This window comes from Cervus elaphus, chromosome 13 (assembly GCF_910594005.1).
Source record: "Cervus elaphus chromosome 13, mCerEla1.1, whole genome shotgun sequence".
Classification (NCBI taxonomy): Eukaryota; Metazoa; Chordata; class Mammalia; order Artiodactyla; family Cervidae; genus Cervus; species Cervus elaphus.
The window spans coordinates 4,801,268-4,819,291 of record NC_057827.1 but is presented as its reverse complement, the minus strand read 5'-3'; positions in this window follow the sequence as shown (position 1 = coordinate 4,819,291).

The following is an 18,024-nucleotide window of genomic DNA, read 5'->3' as shown; positions in this document are numbered from 1 at the left end:
ATGCCTGACTCCTCGTGAAACTTGATAGGAGTCCCAGGATTCCTGTGGCACGTTTAAAGGGACCCTTGGTCTCCCGCCTCAGCTGGAGAGGCGTCCCAATTGCCCTGCCAAGCCTCGAGGAGAATCCCGAGTTGTCCCTCGCAACTAGGCAGGAGTCCTGACGTCGCTGAACAAACACGTGGGGGGAATGGCCATGCCCGTTGTAATTGGAGAATATACCCCAGGTTCCCGTTGCCACTCGAGAAAAACCATGAGACTTCCCCCTCGCCACGAGATGAGGCCCGATTCCCGTGCACTGCGTACAGAGCAATTCCGTCTTGCACATCACACATGAAAGGAGCCTTGATTTCCTTGATGGCACTCCAGAGAAACCCCAAGAACACTGTTTCAAGGCTAGAGGGATCCTGAGGTCACTGAAGCAACACGAAAGAGCTCCGTGGACCAAAAATCAACTCGAGATGAGAGGTTAGTCCCTGGCTTCAACTCCAAAGGACTACCACCTTACCACAAGCACCTCAAGAGGAGGCTTCTCTCAGCTCTAGGTATGTGAGAGGGACCCTGAGTGTGCGGCCTCAAGTGGAATGGACACCGCGATACCCTGACTCAAATTAAGGCCGGATATCCCTGCAGTGACTTGAATGCAGGCTCGTCTTGCATCTCCCAAGACGAAAGGATGTCTGAATCCCCAGTGGAGACCACAGAGAAAGACCTAGTTCCCCATCTCATCGCGACCGGAGGCCTCACATCCTTTGAAAACTCCAGAGGTAGGCGCAGATCAGTGCCTCCAAAGGAGACGATGCCTGACTCCTCGTGAAACTTGATAGGAATCCCAGGATTCCTGTGGCACGTGGAAAGGGACCCCTGGTCGCCCGCCTCAGCTGGAGAGGCGTCCCAATTGCCCTGCCAAGCCTCGAGGAGAATCCCGAGTTGTCCCTCGCAACTAGGCAGGAGTCCTGACGTGGCTGAACAAACACGTGGGTGGAAGGGCCATCCCCATCATAACTCGAGAATATACCCCAGGTTCCCGCCGCAACTCGAGAAAAACCATGAGACTTCCCCCTCGCCGCGAGATGAGGCTCGATTCTCCTGCACTGCATGCAGAGCAATTCCGTGTTACACATCAAACATGAAAGGAGCCTTGATTTTCTTGATGGCACTCTAAAAAAACCCCAAGAACACTGTTTCCAGGCGAGAGGGATCCTGAGGTCACTGTAGCAACACGAAAGAGCTCCGTGGACCAAAAATCAACTCAAGATGAGAGGTTAGTCCCTGGCTTCGACTCCAGAGGAATACCACCTAACCACAAGCACCTCAAGAGGAGGCTTCTCGCAGCTTTAGGTATGTGAGAGAGACCCTGAGTTTGCAACCTCAAGTGGAATGGACATGCAATGCCCTGACTCGAAATAACGCCGGATATCCCTGCAGTGACATAAATGCAGGCTCGGCTTCCATCTCCCAAGACGAAAGGATGTCTGAATCCTCTGTGGAGACCACAGAGAAAGACCTAGTTCCCCACCTCATCGCGACCGGAGGCCTCACATCCTTTGAAAATTCCAGAGGTATGCGGAGATCAGTGCCTCCAAAGGAGACGATGCCTGACTCCTCCTGAAACTTGATAGGAGTCCCAGGATTCCTGTGGCACGTGGAAAGGGACCCTTGGTCTCCCGCCTCAGCTGGAGAGGCATCCCAATTGCCCTGCCAACCCTCGAGGAGAATCCCGAGTTGTCCCTTGCAACTAGGCAGGAGTCCTGACGTCGTTGAACCAACACGTGTGTGTAACGGCCATCCCCGTCGTAACTCGAGAATATACCCCAGGTTCCCGCCGCAACTCGAGAAAAACCATGAGACTTCCCCCTCGCCGCGAGATGAGGCCCGATTCCCCTGCACTGCGTGCAGAGCAATTCCGTGTTGCACATCACACATGAAAGGAGCCTTGATTTCCTTGATGGCACTCCAGAGAAACCCCAAGAACACTGTTTCAAGGCTAGAGGGATCCTGAGGTCTCTGTAGCAACACAAAAGAGCTCCGTGGACCAAAAATCAACTCGAGATGAGAGGTTAGTCCCTGGCTTCCACTCCAGAGGAATACCACCTTACCACAAGCACCTCAAGAGGAGGCTTCTCTCAGCTCTAGGTATGTGAGAGGGACCCTGAGTTCGCGGCCTCAAGTGGAATGGACACCGCGATGCCCTGACTCCAAATAAGGCCGGATATCCCTGCAGTGACTTGAATGCAGGCTCGTCTTGCATCTCCCAAGATGAAAGGATGTCTGAATCCCCTGTGGAGACCACAGAGAAAGACCTAGTTCCCCACCTCATCGCGACCGGAGGCCTCACATTCTTTGATAACTCCAGAGGTACGCAGAGTTAAGTGCCTCCAAAGGAGACGATGCCTGACTCCTCGTGAAACTTGATAGGAGTCCCAGGATTCCTGTGGCACGTGGAAAGGGACCCTTCGTCTCCCGCCTCAGCTGGAGAGGCATCCCAATTGCCGTGCCAAGCCTCGAGGAGAATCCCGAGTTGTCCCTCGCAACTAGGCAAAAGTCCTGCTGTCGCTGAACAAACACGTGTGTGGAAGGGCAATCCCCGTCGTAACTCGAGAATATACCCCAGGTCCCACAGCAACTCGAGAAAAACCATGAGACTTCCCCCTCGCCGCGAGATGAGGCCCGATTCCCCTGCACTGCGTGCAGAGCAATTCCGTGTTTCACATCACACATGAAAAGAGCCTTGATTTCCTTGATGGCACTCCAGAGAAACCCCAAGAACACTGTTTCAAGTCTAGAGGGAAACTGAGGTCACTGTAGCAACACGAAAGAGCTCCGTGGACCAAAAATCAACTCGAGATGAGAGGTTAGTCCCTGGCTTCGACTCCAAAGGACTACCACCTTACCACAAGCACCTCAAGAGGAGGCTTCTCTCAGCTCTAGGTATGTGAGAGGGACGCTGAGTTTGCGGCCTAAAGTGGAATGAACACCGCGATGCCCTGACTCGAAATAAGGCCGGATATCCCTGCAGTGACTTGAAAGCAGGCTCGTCTTGCATCTCCCAAGACGAAAGGATGTCTGAATCCCCTGTGGAGACCACAGAGAAAGACCTAGTTCCCCACCTCATCGCGACCGGAGGCCTCACTTCCTTTGAAAACTCCAGAGGTACACGGAGATCAGTGCCTCCAAAGGAGACGATGCCTGACTCTTCGTGAAATTTGATAGGAGTCCCAGGATTCCTGTGGCACGTGGAAAGGGACCCTTGGTCTCCCGCCTCAGCTGGAGAGGCGTCCCAATTGCCCTGCCAAGCCTCGAGGAGAATCCCGAGTTGTCCCTCGCAACTAGGCAGGAGTCCTGACGTCGCTGAACAAACACGTGGGTGGAAGGGCCATCCCCGTCGTAACTCGAGAATATACCCCAGGTTCCCGCCGCAACTCGAGAAAAATCATGAGACTTCCCCCTCGCCGCGAGATGAGGACCGATTCCCCTGCACTGCGTGCAGAGCAATTCCGTGTTGCACATCACACATGAAAGGAGCCTTGATTTCCTTGATGGCACTCCAGAGAAACCCCAAGAACACTGTTTCAAGGCTAGAGGGATCCTGAGGTCACTGTAGCAAAACGAAAGAGCTCCGTGGACCAAAAATCAACACGAGATGAGAGGTTAGTCCCTGGCTTCGACTCCAGAGGAATACCACCTTACCACAAGCACCTCAAGAGGAGGCTTCTCTCAGCTCTAGGTATGTGAGAGGGACCCTGAGTTTGCGGCCTCAAGTGGAATGAACACCGCGATGCCCTGACTCGAAATAAGGCCGGATATCCCTGCAGTGACTGGAATGCAGTCTCTTCTTGCATCTCCCAAGACGAAAGGATGTCTGAGTCCCCTGTGGAGACCACAGAGAAAGACCTAGTTCCCCACCTCATCCCGACCGGAGGCCTCACATCCTTTGAAAACTCCAGAGGTACACGGAAATCATGGCCTCCAAAGGAGACGATGCCTGACTCCTCGTGAAACTTGATAGGAGTCCCAGGATTCCTGTGGCACGTGGAAAGGGACCCTTGGTCTCCCGCCTCAGCTGGAGAGGCGTCCCAATTGCCCTGCCAAGCCTCGAGGGGAATCCCGAGTTGTCCCTCGCAACTAGGCAGGAGTCCTGACTTCGTTGAACCAACACGTGTGTGTAACGGCCATCCCCGTCGTAACTCGAGAATATACCCCAGGTCCCACGGCAACTCGAGAAAAACCATGAGACTTCCCCCTCGCCGCGAGATGAGGCCCGATTCCCCTGCACTGCGTGCAGAGCAATTCCGTGTTGCACATCACACATGAAAAGAGCCTTGATTTCCTTGATGGCACTCCAGAGAAACCCCAAGAACACTGTTTCAAGGCTAGAGGGAAACTGAGGTCACTGTAGCAACACGAAAGAGCTCCGTGGACCAAAAATCAACTCGAGATGAGAGGTTAGTCCCTGGCTTCGACTCCAAAGGACTACCACCTTACCACAAGCACCTCAAGAGGAGGCTTCTCTCAGCTCTAGGTATGTGAGAGGGACGCTGAGTTTGCGGCCTAAAGTGGAATGAACACCGCGATGCCCTGACTCGAAATAAGGCCGGATATCCCTGCAGTGACTTGAAAGCAGGCTCGTCTTGCATCTCCCAAGACGAAAGGATGTCTGAATCCCCTGTGGAGACCACAGAGAAAGACCTAGTTCCCCACCTCATCGCGACCGGAGGCCTCACTTCCTTTGAAAACTCCAGAGGTACACGGAGATCAGTGCCTCCAAAGGAGACGATGCCTGACTCTTCGTGAAACTTGATAGGAGTCCCAGGATTCCTGTGGCACGTGGAAAGGGACCCTTGGTCTCCCGCCTCAGCTGGAGAGGCGTCCCAATTGCCCTGCCAAGCCTCGAGGAGAATCCCGAGTTGTCCCTCGCAACTAGGCAGGAGTCCTGACGTCGCTGAACAAACACGTGGGTGGAAGGGCCATCCCCGTCGTAACTCGAGAATATACCCCAGGTTCCCGCCGCAACTCGAGAAAAACCATGAGACTTCCCCCTCGCCGCGAGATGAGGACCGATTCCCCTGCACTGCGTGCAGAGCAATTCCGTGTTGCACATCACACATGAAAGGAGCCTTGATTTCCTTGATGGCACTCCAGAGAAACCCCAAGAACACTGTTTCAAGGCTAGAGGGATCCTGAGGTCACTGTAGCAAAACGAAAGAGCTCCGTGGACCAAAAATCAACTCGAGATGAGAGGTTAGTCCCTGGCTTCGACTCCAGAGGAATACCACCTTACCACAAGCACCTCAAGAGGAGGCTTCTCTCAGCTCTAGGTATGTGAGAGGGACCCTGAGTTTGCGGCCTCAAGTGGAATGAACACCGCGATGCCCTGACTCGAAATAAGGCCGGATATCCCTGCAGTGACTGGAATGCAGTCTCGTCTTGCATCTCCCAAGACGAAAGGATGTCTGAGTCCCCTGTGGAGACCACAGAGAAAGACCTAGTTCCCCACCTCATCCCGACCGGAGGCCTCACATCCTTTGAAAACTCCAGAGGTACACGGAAATCATGGCCTCCAAAGGAGACGATGCCTGACTCCTTGTGAAACTTGATAGGAGTCCCAGGATTCCTGTGGCACGTGGAAAGGGACCCTTGGTCTCCCGCCTCAGCTGGAGAGGCGTCCCAATTGCCCTGCCAAGCCTCGAGGAGAATCCCGAGTTGTCCCTCGCAACTAGGCAGGAGTCCTGACGTCGTTGAACCAACACGTGTGTGTAACGGCCATCCCCGTCGTAACTCGAGAATATACCCCAGGTTCCCGCCGCAACTCGAGAAAAACCATGAGACTTCCCCCTCGCCGCGAGATGAGGCTCGATTCTCCTGCACTGCATGCAGAGCAATTCCGTGTTACACATCAAACATGAAAGGAGCCTTGATTTTCTTGATGGCACTCTAAAAAAACCCCAAGAACACTGTTTCCAGGCTAGAGGGATCCTGAGGTCACTGTAGCAACACGAAAGAGCTCCGTGGACCAAAAATCAACTCGAGATGAGAGGTTAGTCCCTGGCTTCGACTCCAGAGGAATACCACCTTACCACAAGCACCTCAAGAGGAGGCTTCTCTCAGCTCTAGGTATGTGAGAGGGACCCTGAGTTTGCGGCCTCAAGTGGAATGGACACTGCGATGCCCTGACGCGAAATAAGGCCGAATAATCCTGCAGTGACTTGAATGCAGGCTCGTCTTGCATCTCCCAAGAGGAAAGGATGTCTTAATCCCCTGTGCAGACCACAGAGAAAGACCTAGTTCCCCACCTCATCGCGACCGGAGGCCTCACATCCTTTGAAAATTCTAGAGGTACGCAGAGATCAGTGCCTCCAAAGGAGACGATGCCTGACTCGTTAAACTTGATAGGCGTCCCAGGATTCCTGTGGCACGTGGAAAGGGACGCTTGGTCTCCCGCCTCAGCTGGAGAGGCGTCCCAATTGCCCTGCCAAGCCTCGAGGAGAATCCCGAGTTGTCCCTCGCAACTAGGCAGGAGTCCTGACTTCGCTGAACAAACATGTGGTTGGAAGGGCCATCCCCGTCGTAACTCGAGAATATACCCCAGGTTCCCGCCGCAACTCGAGAAAAACCATGAGACTTCCCCCTCACCGCGAGATGAGGCCCGATTCCCCTGCACTATGTGCAGAGCAATTCAGTGTTGCACATCACACATGAATGGAGCCTTGATTTCCTTGATAGCATTCCAGAGAAACCCCAAGAACACTGTTTCAAAGCTAGAGGGATCCTGAGGTCACTGTAGCCACATGAAAGAGCTCCGTGGCCCAAAAATCAACTCGAGATGAGAGGTTAGTTCCTGGGTTCGACTCCAGAGGAATACCACCTTACCACAAGCACCTCAAGAGGAGGCTTCTCTCAGCTCTAGCTATGTGAGAGGGACCCTGAGTTTGCGGCCTCAAGTGGAATGGACACCGTGATGCCCTGACTCGAAATAAGGCCGGATATCCCTGCAGTGACTTGAATGCAGGCTCGTCTTGCATCTCCCAAGACGAAAGGATGTCTGAATCCCCAGTGGAGACCACAGAGAAAGACCTAGGTCCCCACCTCATCGCGACCGGAGGCCTCACATCCTTTGAAAACTCCAGAGGTACGCGGAGATCAGTGCCTCCCAAGGAGACGATGCCTGACTCCTCGTGAAACTTGATAAGAGTCCCAGGATTCCTGTGGCACGTTTAAAGGGACCCTTGGTCTCCCGCCTCAGCTGGAGAGGCGTCCCAATTGCCCTGCCAAGCCTCGAGGAGAATCCCGAGTTGTCCCTCGCAACTAGGCAGGAGTCCTGACGTCGCTGAACAAACACGTGGGGGGAATGGCCATGCCCGTTGTAATTGGAGAATATACCCCAGGTTCCCGTTGCCACTCGAGAAAAACCATGAGACTTCCCCCTCGCCACGAGATGAGGCCCGATTCCCGTGCACTGCATACAGAGCAATTCCGTCTTGCACATCACACATGAAAGGAGCCTTGATTTCCTTGATGGCACTCCAGAGAAACCCCAAGAACACTGTTTCAAGGCTAGAGGGATCCTGAGGTCACTGAAGCAACACGAAAGAGCTCCGTGGACCAAAAATCAACTCGAGATGAGAGGTTAGTCCCTGGCTTCAACTCCAAAGGAATACCACCTTACCACAAGCACCTCAAGAGGAGGCTTCTCTCAGCTCTAGGTATGTGAGAGGGACCCTGAGTTTGCGGCCTCAAGTGGAATGGACACCGCGATACCCTGACTCAAATTAAGGCCGGATATCCCTGCAGTGACTTGAATGCAGGCTCGTCTTGCATCTCCCAAGACGAAAGGATGTCTGAATCCCCAGTGGAGACCACAGAGAAAGACCTAGTTCCCCATCTCATCGCGACCGGAGGCCTCACATCCTTTGAAAACACCAGAGGTAGGCGCAGATCAGTGCCTCCAAAGGAGACGATGCCTGACTCCTCGTGAAACTTGATAGGAATCCCAGGATTCCTGTGGCACGTGGAAAGGGACCCCTGGTCGCCCGCCTCAGCTGGAGAGGCGTCCCAATTGCCCTGCCAAGCCTCGAGGAGAATCCCGAGTTGTCCCTCGCAACTAGGCAGGAGTCCTGACGTGGCTGAACAAACACGTGGGTGGAAGGGCCATCCCCATCATAACTCGAGAATATACCCCAGGTTCCCGCCGCAACTCGAGAAAAACCATGAGACTTCCCCCTCGCCGCGAGATGAGGCTCGATTCTCCTGCACTGCATGCAGAGCAATTCCGTGTTACACATCAAACATGAAAGGAGCCTTGATTTTCTTGATGGCACTCTAAAAAAACCCCAAGAACACTGTTTCCAGGCGAGAGGGATCCTGAGGTCACTGTAGCAACACGAAAGAGCTCCGTGGACCAAAAATCAACTCAAGATGAGAGGTTAGTCCCTGGCTTCGACTCCAGAGGAATACCACCTAACCACAAGCACCTCAAGAGGAGGCTTCTCGCAGCTTTAGGTATGTGAGAGAGACCCTGAGTTTGCAACCTCAAGTGGAATGGACATGCAATGCCCTGACTCGAAATAACGCCGGATATCCCTGCAGTGACATAAATGCAGGCTCGGCTTCCATCTCCCAAGACGAAAGGATGTCTGAATCCTCTGTGGAGACCACAGAGAAAGACCTAGTTCCCCACCTCATCGCGACCGGAGGCCTCACATCCTTTGAAAATTCCAGAGGTATGCGGAGATCAGTGCCTCCAAAGGAGACGATGCCTGACTCCTCCTGAAACTTGATAGGAGTCCCAGGATTCCTGTGGCACGTGGAAAGGGACCCTTGGTCTCCCGCCTCAGCTGGAGAGGCATCCCAATTGCCCTGCCAACCCTCGAGGAGAATCCCGAGTTGTCCCTTGCAACTAGGCAGGAGTCCTGACGTCGTTGAACCAACACGTGTGTGTAACGGCCATCCCCGTCGTAACTCGAGAATATACCCCAGGTTCCCGCCGCAACTCGAGAAAAACCATGAGACTTCCCCCTCGCCGCGAGATGAGGCCCGATTCCCCTGCACTGCGTGCAGAGCAATTCCGTGTTGCACATCACACATGAAAGGAGCCTTGATTTCCTTGATGGCACTCCAGAGAAACCCCAAGAACACTGTTTCAAGGCTAGAGGGATCCTGAGGTCTCTGTAGCAACACAAAAGAGCTCCGTGGACCAAAAATCAACTCGAGATGAGAGGTTAGTCCCTGGCTTCCACTCCAGAGGAATACCACCTTACCACAAGCACCTCAAGAGGAGGCTTCTCTCAGCTCTAGGTATGTGAGAGGGACCCTGAGTTCGCGGCCTCAAGTGGAATGGACACCGCGATGCCCTGACTCCAAATAAGGCCGGATATCCCTGCAGTGACTTGAATGCAGGCTCGTCTTGCATCTCCCAAGATGAAAGGATGTCTGAATCCCCTGTGGAGACCACAGAGAAAGACCTAGTTCCCCACCTCATCGCGACCGGAGGCCTCACATTCTTTGATAACTCCAGAGGTACGCAGAGTTAAGTGCCTCCAAAGGAGACGATGCCTGACTCCTCGTGAAACTTGATAGGAGTCCCAGGATTCCTGTGGCACGTGGAAAGGGACCCTTCGTCTCCCGCCTCAGCTGGAGAGGCATCCCAATTGCCGTGCCAAGCCTCGAGGAGAATCCCGAGTTGTCCCTCGCAACTAGGCAAAAGTCCTGCTGTCGCTGAACAAACACGTGTGTGGAAGGGCAATCCCCGTCGTAACTCGAGAATATACCCCAGGTCCCACAGCAACTCGAGAAAAACCATGAGACTTCCCCCTCGCCGCGAGATGAGGCCCGATTCCCCTGCACTGCGTGCAGAGCAATTCCGTGTTTCACATCACACATGAAAAGAGCCTTGATTTCCTTGATGGCACTCCAGAGAAACCCCAAGAACACTGTTTCAAGTCTAGAGGGAAACTGAGGTCACTGTAGTAACACGAAAGAGCTCCGTGGACCAAAAATCAACTCGAGATGAGAGGTTAGTCCCTGGCTTCGACTCCAAAGGACTACCACCTTACCACAAGCACCTCAAGAGGAGGCTTCTCTCAGCTCTAGGTATGTGAGAGGGACGCTGAGTTTGCGGCCTAAAGTGGAATGAACACCGCGATGCCCTGACTCGAAATAAGGCCGGATATCCCTGCAGTGACTTGAAAGCAGGCTCGTCTTGCATCTCCCAAGACGAAAGGATGTCTGAATCCCCTGTGGAGACCACAGAGAAAGACCTAGTTCCCCACCTCATCGCGACCGGAGGCCTCACTTCCTTTGAAAACTCCAGAGGTACACGGAGATCAGTGCCTCCAAAGGAGACGATGCCTGACTCTTCGTGAAATTTGATAGGAGTCCCAGGATTCCTGTGGCACGTGGAAAGGGACCCTTGGTCTCCCGCCTCAGCTGGAGAGGCGTCCCAATTGCCCTGCCAAGCCTCGAGGAGAATCCCGAGTTGTCCCTCGCAACTAGGCAGGAGTCCTGACGTCGCTGAACAAACACGTGGGTGGAAGGGCCATCCCCGTCGTAACTCGAGAATATACCCCAGGTTCCCGCCGCAACTCGAGAAAAACCATGAGACTTCCCCCTCGCCGCGAGATGAGGACCGATTCCCCTGCACTGCGTGCAGAGCAATTCCGTGTTGCACATCACACATGAAAGGAGCCTTGATTTCCTTGATGGCACTCCAGAGAAACCCCAAGAACACTGTTTCAAGGCTAGAGGGATCCTGAGGTCACTGTAGCAAAACGAAAGAGCTCCGTGGACCAAAAATCAACTCGAGATGAGAGGTTAGTCCCTGGCTTCGACTCCAGAGGAATACCACCTTACCACAAGCACCTCAAGAGGAGGCTTCTCTCAGCTCTAGGTATGTGAGAGGGACCCTGAGTTTGCGGCCTCAAGTGGAATGAACACCGCGATGCCCTGACTCGAAATAAGGCCGGATATCCCTGCAGTGACTGGAATGCAGTCTCTTCTTGCATCTCCCAAGACGAAAGGATGTCTGAGTCCCCTGTGGAGACCACAGAGAAAGACCTAGTTCCCCACCTCATCCCGACCGGAGGCCTCACATCCTTTGAAAACTCCAGAGGTACACGGAAATCATGGCCTCCAAAGGAGACGATGCCTGACTCCTCGTGAAACTTGATAGGAGTCCCAGGATTCCTGTGGCACGTGGAAAGGGACCCTTGGTCTCCCGCCTCAGCTGGAGAGGCGTCCCAATTGCCCTGCCAAGCCTCGAGGAGAATCCCGAGTTGTCCCTCGCAACTAGGCAGGAGTCCTGACGTCGTTGAACCAACACGTGTGTGTAACGGCCATCCCCGTCGTAACTCGAGAATATACCCCAGGTTCCCGCCGCAACTCGAGAAAAACCATGAGACTTCCCCCTCGCCGCGAGATGAGGCCCGATTCCCCTGCACTACGTGCAGAGCAATTCCGTGTTGCACATCACACATGAAAGGAGACTTGATTTCCTTGATGGCACTCCAGAGAAACCCCAAGAACACTGTTTCAAGGCTAGAGGGATCCTGAGGTCTCTGTAGCAACACAAAAGAGCTCCGTGGACCAAAAATCAAATCGAGATGAGAGGTTAGTCCCTGGCTTCGACTCCAGAGGAATACCACCTTACGACAAGCACATCAAGAGGAGGCTTCTCTCAGCTCTAGGTATGTGAGAGGGACCCTGAGTTTGCGGCCTCAAGTGAAATGAACACCGCGATGCCCTGACTCGAAATAAGGCCGGATATCCCTGCAGTGACTTGAATGCAGGCTCGTCTTGCATCTCCCAAGATGAAAGGATATCTGAATCCCCTGTCGAGACCACAGAGAAAGACCTAGTTCCCCACCTCATCGCGACCGGAGGCCTCACATCCTTTGATAACTCCAGAGGTACGCAGAGATCAGTGCCTCCAAAGGAGACGATGCCTGACTCCTCGTGAAACTTGATAGGAGTCCCAGGATTCCTGTGGCACGTGGAAAGGGACCCTTCGTCTCCCGCCTCAGCTGGAGAGGCATCCCAATTGCCGTGCCAAGCCTCGAGGAGAATCCCGAGTTGTCCCTCGCAACTAGGCAGAAGTCCTGCTGTCGCTGAACAAACACGTGGGTGGAAGGGCCATCCCCGTCGTAACTCGAGAATATACCCCAGGTTCCCGCCGCAACTCGAGAAAAACCATGAGACTTCCCCCTCGCCGCGAGATGAGGCTCGATTCTCCTGCACTGCATGCAGAGCAATTCCGTGTTACACATCAAACATGAATGGAGCCTTGATTTTCTTGATGGCACTCTAAAAAACCCCCAAGAACACTGTTTCCAGGCTAGAGGGATCCTGAGGTCACTGTAGCAACACGAAAGAGCTCCGTGGACCAAAAATCAACTCGAGATGAGAGGTTAGTCCCTGGCTTCGACTCCAGAGGAATACCACCTTACCACAAGCACCTCAAGAGGAGGCTTCTCTCAGCTCTAGGTATGTGAGAGGGACCCTGAGTTTGCGGCCTCAAGTGGAATGGACACTGCGATGCCCTGACGCGAAATAAGGCCGGATATCCCTGCAGTGACTTGAATGCAGGCTCGTCTTGCATCTCCCAAGAGGAAAGGATGTCTTAATCCCCTGTGCAGACCACAGAGAAAGACCTAGTTCCCCACCTCATCGCGACCGGAGGCCTCACATCCTTTGAAAATTCTAGAGGTACGCAGAGATCAGTGCCTCCAAAGGAGACGATGCCTGACTCGTTAAACTTGATAGGCGTCCCAGGATTCCTGTGGCACGTGGAAAGGGACGCTTGGTCTCCCGCCTCAGCTGGAGAGGCGTCCCAATTGCCCTGCCAAGCCTCGAGGAGAATCCCGAGTTGTCCCTCGCAACTAGGCAGGAGTCCTGACTTCGCTGAACAAACATGTGGTTGGAAGGGCCATCCCCGTCGTAACTCGAGAATATACCCCAGGTTCCCGCCGCAACTCGAGAAAAACCATGAGACTTCCCCCTCACCGCGAGATGAGGCCCGATTCCCCTGCACTATGTGCAGAGCAATTCAGTGTTGCACATCACACATGAATGGAGCCTTGATTTCCTTGATAGCATTCCAGAGAAACCCCAAGAACACTGTTTCAAAGCTAGAGGGATCCTGAGGTCACTGTAGCCACATGAAAGAGCTCCGTGGCCCAAAAATCAACTCGAGATGAGAGGTTAGTTCCTGGGTTCGACTCCAGAGGAATACCACCTTACCACAAGCACCTCAAGAGGAGGCTTCTCTCAGCTCTAGCTATGTGAGAGGGACCCTGAGTTTGCGGCCTCAAGTGGAATGGACACCGTGATGCCCTGACTCGAAATAAGGCCGGATATCCCTGCAGTGACTTGAATGCAGGCTCGTCTTGCATCTCCCAAGACGAAAGGATGTCTGAATCCCCAGTGGAGACCACAGAGAAAGACCTAGTTCCCCACCTCATCGCGACCGGAGGCCTCACATTCTTTGAAAACTCCAGAGGTACGCGGAGATCAGTGCCTCCCAAGGAGACGATGCCTGACTCCTCGTGAAACTTGATAGGAGTCCCAGGATTCCTGTGGCACGTGAAAAGGGACCCTTGGTCTCCCGCCTCAGCTGGAGAGGCGTCCCAATTGCCCTGCCAAGCCTCGAGGAGAATCCCGAGTTGTCCCTCGCAACTAGGCAGGAGTCCTGACGTCGCTGAACAAACACGTGGGGGGAATGGCCATGCCCGTTGTAATTGGAGAATATACCCCAGGTTCCCGTTGCCACTCGAGAAAAACCATGAGACTTCCCCCTCGCCACGAGATGAGGCCCGATTCCCGTGCACTACGTACAGAGCAATTCCGTCTTGCACATCACACATGAAAGGAGCCTTGATTTCCTTGATGGCACTCCAGAGAAACCCCAAGAACACTGTTTCAAGGCTAGAGGGATCCTGAGGTCACTGAAGCAACACGAAAGAGGTCCGTGGATCAAAAATCAACTCGAGATGAGAGGTTAGTCCCTGGCTTCAACTCCAAAGGAATACCACCTTACCACAAGCACCTCAAGAGGAGGCTTCTCTCAGCTCTAGGTATGTGAGAGGGACCCTGAGTTTGCGGCCTCAAGTGGAATGGACACCGCGATACCCTGACTCAAATTAAGGCCGGATATCCCTGCAGTGACTTGAATGCAGGCTCGTCTTGCATCTCCCAAGACGAAAGGATGTCTGAATCCCCAGTGGAGACCACAGAGAAAGACCTAGTTCCCCATCTCACGCGACCGGAGGCCTCACATCCTTTGAAAACTCCAGAGGTAGGCGGAGATCAGTGCCTCCAAAGGAGACGATGCCTGACTCCTCGTGAATCTTGATAGGAATCCCAGGATTCCTGTGGCACGTGGAAAGGGACCCTTGGTCTCCCGCCTCAGCTGGAGAGGCGTCCCAATTTCCCTGCCAAGCCTCGAGGAGAATCCCGAGTTGTCCCTCGCAACTAGGCAGGAGTCCTGACGTGGCTGAACAAACCCGTGGGTGGAAGGGCCATCCCCATCATAACTCGAGAATATACCCCAGGTTCCCGCCGCAACTCGAGAAAAACCATGAGACTTCCCCCTCGCCGCGAGATGAGGCTCGATTCTCCTGCACTGCATGCAGAGCAATTCCGTGTTACACATCAAACATGAAAGGAGCCTTGATTTTATTGATGGCACTCTAAAAAAACCCCAAGAACACTGTTTCAAGGCTAGAGGGATCCTGAGGTCACTGTAGCAACACGAAAGAGCTCCGTGGACCAAAAATCAACTCAAGATGAGAGGTTAGTCCCTGGCTTCGACTCCAGAGGAATACCACCTAACCACAAGCACCTCAAGAGGAGGCTTCTCGCAGCTTTAGGTATGTGAGAGGGACCCTGAGTTTGCAACCTCAAGTGGAATGGACATGCAATGCCCTGACTCGAAATAACGCCGGATATCCCTGCAGTGACATAAATGCAGGCTCGGCTTCCATCTCCCAAGACGAAAGGATGTCTGAATCCTCTGTGGAGACCACAGAGAAAGACCTAGTTCCCCACCTCATCGCGACCGGAGGCCTCACATCCTTTGAAAATTCCAGAGGTATGCGGAGATCAGTGCCTCCAAAGGAAACGATACCTGACTCCTCCTGAAACTTGATAGGAGGACCCAGGATTCCTGTGGCACGTGGAAAGGGAGCCTTGGTCTCCCTCCTCAGCTGGAGAGGCATCCCAATTGCCCTGCCAAACCTCGAGGAGAATCCCGAGTTGTCCCTTGCAACTAGGCAGGAGTCCTGACGTCGTTGAACCAACACGTGTGTGTAACGGCCATCCCCGTCGTAACTCGAGAATATACCCCAGGTTCCCGCCGCAACTCGAGAAAAACCATGAGATTTCCCCCTCGCCGCGAGATGAGGCCCGATTCCCCTGCACTGCGTGCAGAGCAATTCCGTGTTGCACATCACACATGAAAGGAGCCTTGATTTCCTTGATGGCACTCCAGAGAAACCCCAAGAACACTGTTTCAAGGCTAGAGGGATCCTGAGGTCTCTGTAGCAACACAAAAGAGCTCCGTGGACCAAAAATCAACTCGAGATGAGAGGTTAGTCCCTGGCTTCCACTCCAGAGGAATACCACCTTACCACAAGCACCTCAAGAGGAGGCTTCTCTCAGCTCTAGGTATGTGAGAGGGACCCTGAGTTCGCGGCCTCAAGTGGAATGGACACCGCGATGCCCTGACTCCAAATAAGGCCGGATATCCCTGCAGTGACTTGAATGCAGGCTCGTCTTGCATCTCCCAAGATGAAAGGATGTCTGAATCCCCTGTCGAGACCACAGAGAAAGACCTAGTTCCCCACCTCATCGCGACCGGAGGCCTCACATTCTTTGATAACTCCAGAGGTACGCAGAGTTAAGTGCCTCCAAAGGAGACGATGCCTGACTCCTCGTGAAACTTGATAGGAGTCCCAGGATTCCTGTGGCACGTGGAAAGGGACCCTTCGTCTCCCGCCTCAGCTGGAGAGGCATCCCAATTGCCGTGCCAAGCCTCGAGGAGAATCCCGAGTTGTCCCTCGCAACTAGGCAAAAGTCCTGCTGTCGCTGAACAAACACGTGTGTGGAAGGGCAATCCCCGTCGTAACTCGAGAATATACCCCAGGTCCCACGGCAACTCGAGAAAAACCATGAGACTTCCCCCTCGCCGCGAGATGAGGCCCGATTCCCCTGCACTGCGTGCAGAGCAATTCCGTGTTGCACATCACACATGAAAAGAGCCTTGATTTCCTTGATGGCACTCCAGAGAAACCCCAAGAACACTGTTTCAAGGCTAGAGGGAAACTGAGGTCACTGTAGCAACACGAAAGAGCTCCGTGGACCAAAAATCAACTCGAGATGAGAGGTTAGTCCCTGGCTTCGACTCCAAAGGACTACCACCTTACCACAAGCACCTCAAGAGGAGGCTTCTCTCAGCTCTAGGTATGTGAGAGGGACGCTGAGTTTGCGGCCTAAAGTGGAATGAACACCGCGATGCCCTGACTCGAAATAAGGCCGGATATCCCTGCAGTGACTTGAAAGCAGGCTCGTCTTGCATCTCCCAAGACGAAAGGATGTCTGAATCCCCTGTGGAGACCACAGAGAAAGACCTAGTTCCCCACCTCATCGCGACCGGAGGCCTCACTTCCTTTGAAAACTCCAGAGGTACACGGAGATCAGTGCCTCCAAAGGAGACGATGCCTGACTCTTCGTGAAACTTGATAGGAGTCCCAGGATTCCTGTGGCACGTGGAAAGGGACCCTTGGTCTCCCGCCTCAGCTGGAGAGGCGTCCCAATTGCCCTGCCAAGCCTCGAGGAGAATCCCGAGTTGTCCCTCGCAACTAGGCAGGAGTCCTCACGTCGCTGAACAAACACGTGGGTGGAAGGGCCATCCCCGTCGTAACTCGAGAATATACCCCAGGTTCCCGCCGCAACTCGAGAAAAACCATGAGACTTCCCCCTCGCCGCGAGATGAGGACCGATTCCCCTGCACTGCGTGCAGAGCAATTCCGTGTTGCACATCACACATGAAAGGAGCCTTGATTTCCTTGATGGCACTCCAGAGAAACCCCAAGAACACTGTTTCAAGGCTAGAGGGATCCTGAGGTCACTGTAGCAAAACGAAAGAGCTCCGTGGACCAAAAATCAACTCGAGGTGAGAGGTTAGTCCCTGGCTTCGACTCCAGAGGAATACCACCTTACCACAAGCACCTCAAGAGGAAGCTTCTCTCAGCTCTAAGTATGTGAGAGGGACCCTGATTCTGCGGAATCAAGTGGAATGGACACTGCGATGCCCTGACGCGAAATAAGGCCGGATATCCCTTCAGTGACTTGAATGCAGGCTCGTCTTGCATCTCCCAAGACGATAGGATGTCTTAATCCCCTGTGCAGACCACAGAGAAAGACCTAGTTCCCCACCTCATCGCGACGGTAGGCCTCACATCCTTTGAAAACTCCAGAGGTACGCGGAGATTAGTGCCTCCAAAGGAGACGATGACTGACTCCTCGTGAAACTTGATAGGAGTCCCAGGATTCCTGTGGCACGTGGAAAGGGACACTTGGTCTCCCGCCTCAGCTGGAGAGGCGTCCCAATTGCCCTGCCAAGCCTCGAGGAAAATCCCGAGTTGTCCCTCGCAACCAGGCAGGAGTCCTGCCGTCGCTGAACAAACACGTGTGTGGAAGGGCCATCCCCGTCGTAACTCGAGAATATACCCCAGGTTCCGCCGCAACTCGAGAAAAACCATGAGACTTCCCCCTCGCCGCGAGATAAGGCCCGATTCCCCTGCACTGCATGCAGAGCAATTCCGTGTTGCACATCACACATGAAAGGAGCCTTGATTTCATTGGTGGCACTCCAGAGAAACCCCAAGAACACTGTTTCAAGGCTAGAGCGATCCTGAGGTCACTGTAGCAACATGAAAGAGCTCCGTGGACCAAGAATCAACTCCAGATGAGAGGTTAGTCATTGGCTTCGACTCCAGATGAATACCACCTTACCACAAGCACCTCAAGAGGAGG